This window comes from Stigmatopora argus, chromosome 11, assembly GCF_051989625.1.
Source record: "Stigmatopora argus isolate UIUO_Sarg chromosome 11, RoL_Sarg_1.0, whole genome shotgun sequence".
In the NCBI taxonomy this organism is placed as follows: domain Eukaryota; kingdom Metazoa; phylum Chordata; class Actinopteri; order Syngnathiformes; family Syngnathidae; genus Stigmatopora; species Stigmatopora argus.
The window spans coordinates 8,064,834-8,070,833 of NC_135397.1; positions in this window are offsets into that span (position 1 = coordinate 8,064,834).

Consider the following 6,000-nt stretch of genomic DNA (forward strand, 5'->3'; position numbering starts at 1 on the left):
ACAGTGGAATGGCACATTGTTGGAAGTCAAATTGAAATGATACTGGGCAAGGTCAAATTACATTGATAAATTCCTATGAGCAATGGATTCCCATTAGTTTGTTCGCAGTCATTGCTGCTTGAGCCGTGTCTGATGCTCTAATATTGTAATATGGGTGTGAGTGACTAACTGAATTTCTAACAAAACATTAGATGCCTTGAAATGAGACCAATTGATCATAATTTAATTTTTAAAAAGTTCCAATGTCCCTGAGCTTTTGGTGTAATTATTGACCTGAACTTTCTAAATGTAAAATCTGTCATTAAAGGAAAAAAAGGCAGAATTAAGCGGCTTCTGTCGAAACAGAAATTTCTTCAGTAGAAATTAAATTATTACACTGGCGTATTTACAGGTCTTGCAAAAAATAAGAAAACGGCAGCTGAACCAGAATTTTTAAAAATACAAAGAAAATGTTACACTATTCATTAAAATAATTACAATGGCTTATTGTGAGTCAAAGGACAGATTATAAAAACATTCTGCTGGTGACTGCTGGTCGACAACACACTTAATGGAACCAGTTTGTTGACTGCTGGTCGACAACACACTTAATGGAACCAGTTTGTTGTGTTTCAAGAACAAGACCCAGGCTTTTGTAACAAATTACGTGAAGAGCTGAGGTGTGCTCAAACAGTTAGTTCCTCTAAATCAGTCTTGAAAATGCTATAGTTTACAACAGTGAAACAAGCAGAAATTGATCATTCAAAGGCATTTAAATGTGTGTTGCTCCAGCCAGTTTTTGTTTGAACCTTAAAATGCATGTCAGCATGACACCTAAACGATTCACAGTACACCACAGCAAATTTTCTCTAAACAGTCCATAAATACAAGATAGGCCGAGAGCAAAGAAAATCACTCTAAAATGTCAGAGACCTTAAAGGACAGATTTGATCAATAATTCAAAACAGCAAACAACAAACAACCATTTCTTTTGTGAGACTTTCTGTGGGACTCATTTAGAAAACAGAGATTGACATGATACAGTGGAATTTCATTATTTATTGACCGGAATGCCTGTGCTGTGTCTAAGAGGACTACTAGCACAGAGTTCTTCCTTTTCAGTCAAAGTTCACCTCGAGGCTTGGTGTGGCCGTTTGCCCAGTGAAAATCCCCATGGCAACCTCATCCACCATACCTTGCTTAATTAGAATGAATCCTACTTTTTAACACCTTTAACTTATTGATGTATTATATTTGGAGGCTTTATCAGCTCCTCAAAGAGTAGACGATGACATTTCCTCATCGTGATGATACACGAGCCTCCTTTGCAGTGGCTGCTGATACATGCGATTGGAAACTGCAGTACCTGAGCAGGATTTATTGCACCATGGCTCATTCAAGAATACGCTCTCTCAAAGGCATTCTATTTCATGTTGGATTTAATTTTATGCCTGCAGTTTGTCACTTGTTATGACTATTAAGAGGCTTAGTAAACATTGTAGTGGACGCGTTTGTGGCTCCAGGGAAGCCATTGGATCAGGATTTTTGTTTGTTGATGGCTAGTATTAAGTAGTCTCATCTCTACATGGGGGGTGCAAACTCGTTTCCGTGCCATTTATATTAGCGTGAATGGTGTTTTATTAAAACACTCAGCCCAGTCAATTGCCCTCCTATTCTTGAATATAGTGAGAATTTAATGAGGCTTCTAATTGCCTATCACAGTCAAGTAGTCAGAGGTTGTTGGCCCCAAGCAAAATGAAAAAAAAAAAAACGAATTCATACACCACAATCACTGAGGATTTCCAAACAAGACACATTTAATTTGGGATAAGCAGTATTTCATGGTTATCTTTCTACTATAAATGATACACTCAATATTAAAATTATAATCCTTTATTCGACCCAGCACTGTGATGTAATAATTTTAATCTAACGATGTTAAACAGACCACCACTTTAAATGATTGAAGTGTCTTTCCTTATTCAAATAATCCCAATAGGCTATTAAGGTTGTTGAGGAAACTTTGACCCTGACAGTGTCATACCAGTACAGTATCTGTCTTTACTTCATCTTCACTTTCTCTCCAGACCAAGGGTGTCAGACTTGGCTTGGTTCGCGGGCCGCTTTAACGTCAACTTGATTTCACGTGGGCCGGACCATTTTAGATATCATATTTAGATTTTGTTTTATAAATGGATTAAAATAAATTGATTAAAAGCCCTGAATATTCCGTTTTTTATAGATCTAAAACAATGTTTATTTTAGCTTTTTTTTAAATATATTTTTAGATTTTACAAAATGATTTTTGAACTAAAAACACAGAAAAAAATGATTACAAAATTACAATTATGCATTGATTTAAAAGGGAGAAAATCAGGAAATTTAATAATATACATCTATACTCTTCATTTTAATTTGATTCTAAAACAGAAAGTCGGCACTCATGATTTACTTTCCTGGGCCACACAAAATGATGCGGTGGGCCAGATTTGGCCCCCGGGCCACCACTTTGACACATGTGCTCCAGACTGTCATCAGCAACAAATTCGGATTATTATTACATGATGATAACATTTGAACCTTACTGAAAAGTCACGGCTATCAGATGATGCCTCTCTTTGAGAATATTTACATATTGGACTGGCATCATGAGTGATTTTCCACAACAACAGAGCTTTTCGGAGAATAGTGAAAGTTCAATCTATCAAAATTTGTCAACATTCTGTTCTTCCTTACTAAATATGTATGTTCAGCACAATAGTTCCCTATTTTCAGACTTTTTTCTGCACATGACTTACATGACTTCCTTGCTTTTAGATGACTTGAAGAGTTCATAATTGTGAGATTCCTTAAAAACACACATTTTTTAAATGTACTGTGAATTGGAGACCTGCATTTAGGCTCACAAACACCCCTAATTCTTCACTTTGACTTCGGCATTAGATTTACTGTAGAATTTAAAAAAAACTTAAAATAAGAACATGATGAATTATGAATGATAGTTTTACCATGCATAAAATAACATCTTGAGATTTTATTTTATTTATCACCTATAAATCCACTTTGATTTGCTGTTTCTCCCGAGGTGAAACGAATGACAGCTCCTCTTCTGTAAGGCGTCAGGATTTGCTTAAACAGCTTTTGCATTTGCACGCAGTCTAGTCTTGTTTATTAATGAGAACATTGCAATGATTGACACCATTTTTTAATTTTATATTCATCTGGTGAAATTCCCCCCAATATGACAAAGTTGGGCATTAGATTTTCTATGTGGGGGTAAAGTCTTCTGTTTCACAGTAAATGTATTTTCACAAGAAAGCCCCAACTTTTTCCATCTAAGCATTTCAAGTCCCATTTTGTTGCAATAAATATATGTTTATTCGTATTACTGTAGATTTCTAAAGGTGGTAATGGAAAATTCGAGCAAGCCAGATATAAGCCAAAGATGAGAAGTGAAGCTGCCTGTGAGAACACACTATTCCACCCTTGAGAGGTGATTGAAGCTCAACTCATTCTGCAGAGTGTGAAATGGGAAGTACGCTCACAGAAGAGAGGTGAGAAAGACAGAGGGAGGTTGAGAAGCTGATGTGAAAATGTGAAATGGAAAATAATTACCAAAACTTTCAGCTTGGAGTCCCAAAAAAGACATGAAAATTACCTTTCAATAATTGATAACATATTTAAAGATAGTTACTTGGAAATGAAGCCCTATTATAAAAAAGGCTGGAATTGATATTTTTCCTTTTGCAAAGCATTTGAGTTGCACAAATTCCCTGACACTTCCCAGCTATTGTTAGATATCGCTTAGACATAAAGTAGACAATTATATCCATCTTAAATAATAGGTGTCAGAGCAACAGACATGCAGTACGACATATTCTGCTCCTCAAAATTCCATCATTTCTATTCACACTTATCCAAATTGGTGTATATCATCCTCTATTAAGTACCAAAGTTAAGGTACTGATTTAGCTCCAATGTACAGCAATACCAACATAACATTGTTCCACATGAGAGGCAATAAAAAACCTTTCCTGGATCAACCAGCATATGTAAGATTGCTGGTCTAATTACTAGGTTACCTTCAACCATGATGACACATAACTTTGAGAAATGGCTCGTGACTTTCTTTAAACTAACAGTGTCATGGGTCCACCCTAAGATTAGCAGTGCAGAAGAGAATATATTGTCTCTTGTGCATTTTCAATGCATTGGGGACTTCAGCAGCATCCACAATCCCTGATTTTTTTTTCTCCGCGGTCAGGTTTATTTATAGTTTGCTTATTCCAGCTCCACTTTCTATATTTTTATTGTACCCCTGGTGGGTGATGAGTTTAACGAAAGTGAGGAAAATGAAAAAGACACTGGCGCAATGCTATTTTTGGACAAAAATAATTTATGAATAGTATGATTTGTGTGCAAGTAACAAAAATGTTTGTGCAATATTTTGAAAGCTCTTCCCAACCGTGTAAAATCGCACACTGTCACACTCCCTAATCTAATTAAACAATTTTGCACAGGCATTGTAATTGTAAAGGCCTTGTAGGAATGACACAATGATTCCAAAGAACAAACTTGAACCATCTTGCCAACAAAAGATGTTGAGACAAATGCAACCAATACTAGAAAGAAAGGATATGGTTGATTTAAATGATTCAAACTCATATTCGTATAGTTTTCTTGAGTCTCAAAGTGAGAGATACCAAATCATCATTGAAAAATTATTTTTGGGTGCATATCAGACAAAAATAGTTTGTTATGGAGTGGCTGAATTCCCTGAACTCACAGAAGCAATACACTTCTGTAAATCAGTATGTTGGTGTCCCTCTTATGCTCGTACTTCCAATCACAACAGAAAGACAAGAGTAATAGACACTCTCTGACTGTCTCTCTCTTTCTAATTAGAGATGACTTTAGACATAAAATTTGACATTTCCACAGCTAATGAACGCCTGGCAGCAGTGAGCAGCTTGAATTCCGTGCCTCTCTCTGGTTCTCCCTTCTTGATGCTTGTAGGGCAACCACGCAATCACATTAGATATTCAATGTTAGCTTGGATTTGATTTATTTTGTTCTCACAGTTGAAATGAAGATGCTATCTGTTTAGAAAGAGAAAACCCTATATTGTCTTTTTTCTTTTCCTTTTTTTCTTTTTAATCGCCTTCATTTTATCCACTGGCAGCCTTTTCCTGTCACCCATAAATGTAATTGTCTACAGATGGCAGAAACGAAACTGATGGTCAATAGAGGTTTTCCTCCACTCTGGCAGTCAGCCACACCCAACGTAGTATATTTCATGCTCATCTGATGACTTACTCACCATCACTTTTTCATGAGTGAGACCTATTGCTAATCTTGCTGCTGTCCTACCTGCAATGTCCTACCCTCAAGAATCCCCAGTCTTCTGGTCCTCGACCAAAGGTTCTATCTTTATCATTTTTTCCTGTCCCCGTGGCTTCTAGGGTATTTTGCCCAATGACAAAGCGTTTCACTTTCTTACTGGCTGCGGATTACAAAGCATTACATAACTTTACCCCAATCCCCTTAACAATCTACAAAGTCTCTTTATCTGGACTTTGAAGTTAATTGCATCGCTTTTCATTGTAGATTATCCAGTAGAGAACTTATCTCAACAAATCTATTACAATTACGGTCCACAAATGTGAAAGTGAATGGATATTTATCTTTATGTGGCCTGTGATTGGCTGGCAATCTATTCATCCTGTACCCTTCCTCTCGCCCCAAATCATTTGGGATTGGCTCCAGATCACTCGAGGAATCTAATTAGGACAAGCACCTCAGATGATTGATGGATATATAGAGCTCTTTCTAATTGTGGTTACCACAGTTTGCTGCTCCAGAAGGCCACGCTATCATATGAAATTTGTGTAAATATATTTCGGACAGTATCAAAACTAAAACATTGTCTTGGTACATGTAGATTTCATAACGCTGTTCTGAATGCCATTTTGCAGATGGACATCATAAGATTAGAAGAAAGATTTGCAGTACTATGTTGTA